This window comes from Rhea pennata, chromosome Z, assembly GCF_028389875.1.
Source record: "Rhea pennata isolate bPtePen1 chromosome Z, bPtePen1.pri, whole genome shotgun sequence".
Lineage (NCBI taxonomy): Eukaryota > Metazoa > Chordata > Aves > Rheiformes > Rheidae > Rhea > Rhea pennata.
This window is the reverse complement of record NC_084702.1, coordinates 71,748,853-71,758,351: the sequence shown is the minus strand read 5'-3', so window position 1 is coordinate 71,758,351 and position 9,499 is coordinate 71,748,853. Positions and strand designations below refer to the sequence as shown.

At 55.5% G+C, this 9,499-nt stretch overlaps 1 protein-coding gene across 2 annotated transcripts in view; it reads left to right on the top strand.

The window, feature by feature from the left end:
• The first annotated feature begins 8,584 nt into the window (after positions 1–8,584).
• The window catches only part of CNTFR (ciliary neurotrophic factor receptor), a 215,388-nt gene continuing 214,473 nt past the window's right edge, over positions 8,585–9,499 (top strand). Inside the window, exon 1 of one of the 2 annotated variants that reach the window (XM_062599511.1) lies at positions 8,585–8,677. The gene's annotated coding sequence lies outside the window, so the exon portion shown is untranslated. The remainder of the gene's footprint in view (positions 8,678–9,499) is intronic. The other variant, XM_062599514.1, reaches the window with a different exon arrangement.

The window sequence follows — 9,499 nt, the reverse complement described above, 5'->3', positions numbered from 1 at the left end:
GCCTGGTTGGCAGGAGGGATATGATAAACTTGTCCAGAAAAAATTGAATCAGGATTTAACTGAATGGGAAAGCAATTGAAATTCAAAAGTCTTTTACTCTGAACTGACTGACCAAAGCAGAGCCTCCAATTCTTTAAACGATGTTCATAAATTTTAAGGATGGGCAGGGCTGTTTTGATCATCTAGTCCAGCTTCTTGTTCAACAAATACCTAGTCCCTCCTCCCAGCTTGAAGGCTCCTGAATCAAGTCCAGGACTTTCAAGCTTCTTTTAGGAGAATATTCTGTCTTAATACGGAGTGGTCAAGGAAGAGTTGAGTCTCTCCCTTCTTCTGTGCTTTGTGACCGCAGGATAAGCTGCTTTACCAAGACTTTGAATAAGAGGATGCCTAGTGCTTGCCCTGGTGAAGCCCTGCCCTTGCACCCAGCTGTAGACTGAGAGCTCCAAGAGCCTGATGGATGTGCCAGGGAGAAAAGCCAAAATATTGAGCAAGATGAGAAGGAGAAGGAATCCAGGAGCTCCATCTCCACTGCTGGGCAAAGTGCTGTCACCACTGCTCTTTTCAACTTGTCACCTGAAAATGAGAGTTGATATACTTTTGTTTTCTTTCCTACTTTACAAAAAGCATGGTGTGACCTTAGGTGACCAGCCCTACCAGCCAATACCTCAGCTTGGGGCAAAGTGTGGCCCAGCCTCCCCAGCTGGGTGAATGCAGGGCCATGAGCGAAGCCTGGACGGTGCTGGGAGGTGGAGAGAGGCCAAGTCCCAAATGCTGCAGCAGGTGCAGTCCTAGCATCAGACCTCCTGCAATCTCCAGCATCACCCATCCCTTCTGCCCAGGCATCACCCCTAGCAAGGCTCTCCTTCATCCCACACTTCAGAGAGAAATGCTGTCCTGTTTTTCTTTTTCTTTCTTTCTATATTTTTCTCTGCAAGCTCAGTCGCTTCACGTTCCCCCCCCCCCGCCAGGTAGGGGGGAAGGAGACCAGACTGCCAGTTGCATCCCTAAACGTGCGCGCTTCCGCAAGCTCTCCGTAAAATCCAGAAAGTCCGCAAGTGGTCCCGAAGCAGGCCCTGCCGGGAGATGGCACTGCAAGCAAGGAGAATTATCCCGCGGCCCCGAGCGGGCAGCAGGAGCTGGCGAAGGAGAAGATTTCTCTCATTTGTTTTTTCCCTTCCTCCCCCGAGACCTTGCACGAAAAATACTCCCCTTGTCACCAGCGAAGGCTGTGTCCTCACCAGGTAGTGATGGTTCTTTAATGCTAGTCAAAACTTTCTACTAACAAGGCAGCATGTGTGCAAGGAGAGGGTGGAAATAGAAGCACAGCAGCAGCAGGATCCTGGTAACGTGGGAGGAGTTGGGACAGTCTGGATCCTTAGGGGGCCAGGACACCCTCATCCACGTGGGGGTTTTGCACACCCAGACCCACCTCAGAGCCTCCAGAACATCGATGCTTTGACTGTAGCCTGATCCAGCTCCAAAACAACCTGAACATTCTGTGGGAGCTTTTCTCTTCATTCAGTTTAAACAAAGAGAATCTGCAAATATAGCAATTTTCCCCCCCTAGGTCAGAAGCTTTTCTAAGGTGGTTGTCAGGGAACCAAAATTTAGAGCATTTGAATTTTTACTAACTTGCTGTTTTTCATCAACGTATCGGGGGAGATGCAATTTCATGCTTCTCATGGGAGCCTGGATCTCCACCTGGATGAAATTTAGAAATTTCAGGAGTCTTTCATGATGCTGGCCCAATTTCCCATGGAAATTTCATAGGGTTTTCCTTGCCCTGCCAGATTTTTCAACACCTTTCAGGAATTCACAGCTGAGTACTTTTGCTTTGGATAGTTTTGTGTTTCAGGGAGAATATTTGCACCATTAGTTCTTCTCGTCAGACAGTCGTTGAATGCTCCAAGGGCTGGCGATTCCACGGTGTCCCACATGGTGTGAATACAATGCTTGTCACAGACAGCAAGGTGTTCCCAAAGCAGGTGATGTCAAGCAAACTCCATGGGAAGATGTCCATCGATTTTCTTGTCAAATCAAGTACATTTGGGCTGTGATAAAAGACTTCAAGCTGAAGCTGTTTGGGACTTTTCTTTTAAAAAGAACATTTTTTAAAAAATTGGAAATGCTCAGAGCTGAATTCTTGAGAATGGGAACATGATGGTGCCCTTCTCGCTTCGAGAAGATGCTGAACAAAAAGTTACACAATTGGTCATTACATCCCATTCTGGCCTTTTTGCAAAAAATGGACTCTTCCTTGGTTTGGAGTGGGAGTCGAGCGAACCTGTAGTGAGGAAAGTGCAGTTTTCAAACATTGAAAATGGTATAAACAAGGAGGTGCTTAGCTCCATTCACTTTTGCCAGATTGTGGAAGAAAAGAACGAGCATTTGTCCAGTTTTGACCTTGATGATGGCCAGGCAGGAGGAAGGGATGACCAGGACGGGGTTAATGTGTGAGACAGGATGGAAGCAGTGGTGGTGGAAACAGGAATGAAGAGTGGGTGTTTCTCCTTAGCTACAGGAATGCTACACTGTGCATACCTATGTTCATATCATCTTTGGTAGCCACCCCAGGGAATAAGCTCTAGCCCCTGAGCACAGGGTGGGGACAGGCTTGCACCTAGATTATCTGTCATGAGTTCTGCCAGTCCCCGCTGTCTTGTGAGTCTCACACCCAGGGTGGTGGTGGCATCTTTCCAGCCATCAGGTTTGAGATGGTGGTTTCCCATTGCATCCTGTGTGGATGCAGTGAACAGAAGCTTGCCGGGGCCATGGTGGAGGGATGGGGAGCTCTCTTTTCTCTCCCTTCCCTTTCTATCCACCAACGCCCCAATCCAGCATTGATGTTTCTCAGGTGTTTCTGACTTGGAGAGTTTGAAACCGAGTCATCTTCAATTTTGCACAACATTTCCCAGATTTTTTTTAACTGCAATATTGTATTTGCCCAAACTGTGCTCTTCATGGGAAATTGTGCTGTTCAGCTAAAGAAAGAAAGAGAGAAAATGAAATAAAATAAAATAAAACAAACTCTTAAAAATCTTAGGGGAGGGGGATTGTGATTAATCTTCAAAAACATTTTTTTTTGAAAAGCAGCTCTTCCACTTTTTTCTTTCAAATCTGACCTGTTCATGCTAAAAACTTCAAGCTGCTCTAACCCTCAGCTTCTGCTTTCTACATGATGATGATGATTCGTGATAGAAGCCAGTCCCAAAACCGGAGTGAGGAGCCATGCTGCAGCAGATGTTGGGCTGCCTCAAGGTGTTAATCCTCAAGGAGAGCCCTGCCTCAGCGGGAACGTGGGGAAGGGCCATGGCACATGAAGGTTTAACATTGCCAGTGTGAGGGGTTGCCATGGGTCATGCCATCCCAGCCTAGGCAAGTGCTACACCCTCTACACCCTCTGGCACATCCTTCCTTCCTCATTGGCAGTGAGGGCACCTCGGTGACCCATAAAAACCCGCAGACCCCGTCCTGCTCTGAAGTCTTGCCTCCCACCCGAGATTACGTGGGACAATACTCGTAAAATCCCAGGAAAATAAGCATTGAGGGAAGCCTTTCCCAATCCCCTCTCCTGATTTTTCTCATCAAGCAAGATACGTGCAAAAACGTATTTTAAATATGGCTTTGGTTGCACGCCGAACCTCTTCAGAGCGAGGAGCTGGCAGCAGCAGCCGTGCGCTGAGTGGGTGACAGGACGGACGTTATTTATAACAGGTGTCAGGCGGCACTTTGTCATTGAAATCTTAGCCGGCAGAAGCAGCGAGAGGTTTCGCCGTATGCCAGTCCCTGGTTTTGGGGAGAAGCTGGCTAAGAGCCTGCGCGGTCCCTGACACCTTGCTGTGCTTGGGAACTTCACCCACGTGCTTTAGCTGCCTGACGGAGCCTCATCCCCACTGCAGCGGGACACCCTAGGGCAGCTCAAATCACACTAAATACTCATGTTTGGGCACCGGGTGCCCACGGTGCCCCAGGAGTGCATTCAAGGGCCGCGTGTGCCTCGGTTTCCCCAGATGCAGCAGGGTTGATAGTGCAGCCCTACTTTGCAGGTACGAACAGGTGAAAAGCAGCGTAAAGACAGTGCGTAAAGGGGGTTTCTGCATCCTACCACTATCTCTTGGCCCCAAGAAATGCTCCCTGTCCAACACATGGTCAGGATGTGGGGGGAGCAGATTGCTGCAGCGAGGGTATCGCCCATCGCTGCAACATGGATGCATCAATAAACACATCGGCTTTGTGCCGCTTGTGGCTAGGGGTGGGGAGTCGCAGTCCCCGAGGTGCGGGTATCCCAAGCCGGTGGGCGCTCCGTTCTCCCTCGCTAACCCCATCGCGACGGGGCGTGCACGCTGCTGAGATGTGGAATTTCTCCTGCGTGCGCCTTTGCGCGCACGTGCGGCCTCGTCCCGACTCGGGGAGGCTCCCCCAGCTTCCCCCGCCTCGGTCGCACCTTGCTGCGTGCACGCACGCAGATGCTCCTCACTGTCGGTGCACAAATCAGGAACAGGCACCGGCGCTGCAGCCAAGTGCCGCGCTGATTATCTCCGCCTTTGCCTTTTGCACGCACCTCCGTCCCGCTCGCTCTATCTGCGCAGGAGGAAGTTGGGCAAACTAATGAAGACAAGGTGAAGTTTTACATAAAAATAATCTCTCCTGCCATGAGTCCTGAGGAATTTTAATCAGTCCAGGAGTAACGGCAGAATTCCTTTGCCTGCAATCTTTTCATGATCTGCTCTCCCCTCTTGCTCCTCGTGGGGAGCATTTGCTGAGAAGGTGATTAAATCGGGCTGGTAAAGAGCTTGCAGGTCCTGCAGCTCCCATGTTTTCTTGCTTCTTAGCGAGATCAGTCTTATTTCTTTTGGCCTGCGGCATGCCAGGTCAGCCGCTTTCTTTGCCTGCCCCGTGCGTTTCCTCGTCATTGTTGTGGGTTTTCCCCCTCCGGAGAACCGCTTTTGTGCAGAAGCGGGAGACAAGGCTCCGAGCTCAGCCTGCTGTGTTGTTGTTAACTTGAAGTCCAGCAGGAATTCAAGGAATGGTTCCCCACGTCTCCTATTCACCTTGCTCCTGCTGATGGCTAGGGCCAGGGGCGGGGGGATATTTCTGGAGAGCCACGAGCAGGGAGCTCAAACCCAGCGGCTGATAGGCACTCAGTAGAGCATGGGTTTTGGAGCACTAAAACTTGTGCATGTGTTGCCTGCAAGTATTCACTGCAGGAATTTGTGCATTTTCCTTCAAATAAATGATTCACAAGTAATTGTTCAGCTTTCTCTCTCAATGCTTGATGAGTCTGCAAGTGATTTAGTTGGATGTTTGACATAAAGTATCAAAAAAATGGGTCTGGAAAGACACTGGGCTCAGATTCTCACCTCACAGACCTTTAACTTTGGGGATACGGATGCAACCAGAAAAATGCCATCCCTGGAGCTCCCCTGGTATCCAGTGGATCTCTGTTGCTTTATACCTGGCCAAGTCCAGTTCAAAATGTTCAGGATCTGAACGACTTCCAATGGCTCTGCCCCATCTAACCCTTAATAAGCAGCCGTGAAGCAGCCGTTCTCCTGTTCTGGGGACCACTCAGGAGGCAGGTGGGTGGCCTGCAATGAGGGACATTGATGGTTTTTGTTGGTGGTGCCCCCATGTGAATGGTCCCCAGTGCCAAGGTTTGGGTGGTCCCAGCAACAGGAGGGCCATGGGCCACCGAGCCCCTGCGCTGCTGAAGCAGCTGGGAAAAGCAGCCTGAGCTACAGCCCAATGCTTGCTCATAAGCTAATGGAGATTTGATTCCCTGCACCCAGCTCTCCTCCTGCCTACACCCACTGGTGCTTTCCATCCCCGTCCCCCCAGAAACTGCCTGTGCTCCTGATGTATCTCCCAGCAGCATCTGACAGCTTCCACGTCTCCCAGCTTTTTCTTGCTCTTTTTCGCTTGGGACACTGGCCACAATCCCAGGACACTGCTCCTGGCTGAGAGCAGGGCTGGAAGGGTGAAGAAGTGGGAAAAAATACATTTTTTTCCTCTCCTCTTACATTTTGTGATCATTTCAGCATAGTTCAGTGGCTCTGGGCTGGACCCCAGCTCTGCTAGACCTGCTGGATAACTATGGGTAAATCACCTCTGCATTCAGTTTTCCTCCTGCCTTTTTAAGTGTTCAAGACCTGGTATTATCTACTGCAAATTCTCCCCAAACCCTTACATGCTTGTTTTTTATGCACAAAACCAAGTAACAATAAACAAATAATTTATTGTGGACCTTCATCTGAGACAAAACATCATTATTTCCATCCAATTAATAGTGGCTTTTAGTAGCATCGATGAAAAACTAGGCAAAACCTGGCTTCCACCCAGACCCCTTCCTCTGGCTGGGTCACAGTGTCTGTGTGAGGCCAGGACTGCTGGGAGAGGTGGTATCTTGTATTCGATCAACTTCTATAGAGCTGGAACAAAACAGAACAGCTTTGGGCAGGTTTGCCCGAAGATTACCTTTTTATTTTTTTTATCATGGTTTATTTGTAACAGGACAATCAGGAAGAAGGCTTGTTACTGTTGCTACTGCTGTTGTTCTGTGCAACCGGAGCAGAAGTGCCGGGGTGCCAACTCGAATGGGAGCATGCCAATGGGAGTATTTGTCCCGAGCCCTCTCTGCAGAGTTTTCTTGCGTGCGTTGTTTCCTGAGTCACGGGGATTTGTGCTGGGAACTCTCAGATATCTGGAAGTTGGAATCAGCCTTTACTGACTTTGTCAGGCCGCTGGGGTCTAAGGAACGGGCTCCCCAGCCCTGCCACAGCTTCTGGCGTGGGGTCCCAGGGCAGAGGACTCCTGTAACGACTTGTCCGGTTCGCCAGGGCTCCCCAAAGAGCTGGCACCTTGCCCCCAGCTGTGAGCAGGCTGTTTCTCCGCAGGCACGTTCGTCCCCTCCAGGCATGGGGAAACTGAGGCGCCGTGCCCATGCGCTGGCACCCAGCCAGAGGCGTCGCTGGGAATGGCCATTCCCCGCAGCCCCCTCGCCCCGCAGCAGACCCCCACGGGCGCTGCCAGGCTGCCAACCAGCCTTGCCCCCAACCCCCTCCCCCCCTGGGGTATTTGCTGTTCCCTCCGGAGGTGGCAGGAGCGGCCGGAGAAGCGCCAGCTCTGCAAGGGATCCTTCCCGCTGCGCCTGCTGCCCACGCTGCCCTTCCTAGCCCCGGGGCAGCTCGGGTGTCCTTGCTCACCCTCCCCTTTGGCTCCCACTCCTCTGGCCTCGCTGCTGCTTTAATTTTAGCAATTCCTTGGAAAGAGTCATTTTCCATAACTCAGCTCGCAGCGAAGCCCTCTGCCTGCCAGCTCTGCCTTCTCACACGTGTTCCTGGCATGCCTAAGCAGCACACGCCTGCACCTGCCCAGCCAGGCCTGCCTGTCCCGGCCGTTTGCACACCAAATCCTGATACTGGGTCCCGTCCCCGCCTGGCACATTTAATCCTGGGCTCCCAAATCATGCCACGGCACAGCTGGAGCAGACGCCCTGGCCTGGCAACCCAGGTGTCCCTGGCGCACGGCTGTCCTGGGGGCCTCTGCCTCATCGGGGGACATGGTGCACAGCACATTTGTCCTCCTCACCTTGCGCTGCTGCTGCCCACTGCCGCAGCTGCACTCTGGGTGCTGCCTTCCCCTTGCAGGACGCCGCGGGAGACACGGCACCCCTGCCCTGCGCCCACACCAAACCCGTGGGCGAACCCCTGGGTGAGCCCAACACCTAGAGGCAGCACCCATGTGCCCTTTCACCGGCATCTTTTTGGCTGTCCTGGGCACTGTGCCGGGTTCCCTGCCCCACGGCGAGTGGGGCAGAGGGAAGGAGCAGGGTGGCCACCGCCGGGGCAGGAGCGAGAGCCAGCGGCCAAAGCCCTCCGAGCCGTGCCAAGGCTGATGTTTCGCTCCTGGTTCCTCGGCGCTCGGGAAGGAGCCGCAAACGCGCGGGATACGCCAGCGCGTTGAGCAGCCGGCGGGCTGCGGCCGCAGGGGCAGAGAGGGCTTTGCGGGGCGTGCTCCGGCGGGGGCTGCTCCCACAGCAGAGCGCGGCAGCCGGCGGGGCGCATCCCAGCGCATGGGCACGGCGAGGGCTCGCTCCGCTGCCGACGCTGGGGGCTGCCGGCCCGTTGCATTGGAGACGAGCAGCGTGCACACGTGTGCGTACACACGCGTGTGTGTGTGTGTGCATGCGTGTGCGTGCATGCAGCACGCTGCTTGTGCAGCAGGTCGTGCAAGAGGTGGGGGAGAATCGTGCCCGGCTCTGCCTCGGTGCAGGGTGCGTGGGGTCCGCCTGCGTGGGCGTGGGGGTGCCGCGTGGGAGGAGGGGGGAAGAGGAGGAGGAGGAGGAAGGAGCGCGCGTGGGCCATGCACAAGCGGGGCGGGCGCAGCGCGGTGGGGCCGCATCCGGGGCGGGGGCGCGGCGGGCGCCGCGTGGGGCGGCCGCGGCCGCGCGTGGGGGCGGGGGCGCGCGCGGCGCGGCGCCGCCGGGAGCGCCCGTGCAGCGCTGTGCCGGGGGGTGCGGGGCTGAGCTCATCGCTGGCTCCCCGGCGCTCCTTACCAGTGGCTTCTGCGGTCACATGGGTTATGTGCTGGAGTTTAAAAGAGCTTATAGCCCCCGAGCCGGTGCAGAAGCAGCCGGTGGTTGCATGGGGGTAGCGCCGGGAGCAGCGAGGCGGGCGCCGTGAGTACGCGGCGGTCGGGCGGGGTGTCCCACGGCCGCGGGTTGGGGAGGGGGGTAGGAGGGATTTGCGCGCCTCGGCTTTGCGCCCCTCTTGCGCGGCGGGTGCGCGGCGCGGCGGGCCGGGCGCGGGGGTCGGGGGCGGCGGGCGCCGGTGCCCGACGCGGAAGCTGCGCTGCGCTGCGGATGGATGAGCGGCGGCGGAAATGCCTGCTGCCCTCCGCGGCTCGGCCCCGCGCGCCTTCCCCGGCGCCCGCCTCGCCCCGGCGCCCCCACGCGTGTCCGCGCCCCGCCGTGGGCCGCCGCCTCCCCTCCCTCCGCCGGGCCGCCGCGGCCGTGGGCACGGGCAGGCCCGCGAGGAAACGGATTTGGGCAACTTTGTTTGCCGCTCTTGTGGCGTGTGCCCCGGCGCGCGTTCCCGCGGGGGAAGGATGGGGTGCAAAGTTTGCGTGGACCCGGCAGGTTTTGCCTGTGCCGGCCCCCCGGCGCGGTTTCTCCCGGCGCCCCGAGGGTCGGCGGGTCGGGGGGACCCCGCGGTGGGGTCCGTCCCCCCCCATCCCCCCGAGCCGGGATCGCATCGCAGCCCCACGAGCGGCGTCAGGTTGAAGGCTGGGAAGGGATGATCCCTCTGCCTGCTGCATTGCATTAGCGAGGCTGGAGCCGAGGTTGCAGGGTGGCTCTTTGTAAACTCGATTTCCTGGGCGGGAGAGCAGATTTTTTTTTTTCTCTCTCTCTCTTTTTCTCGATTTCTCTGAAGGCGCAACCTGCCCTTTTCTCTGCTGTGGCAGGACTGATTGGGGCTTTTTTTTGTTTGTTTGTTGTGGG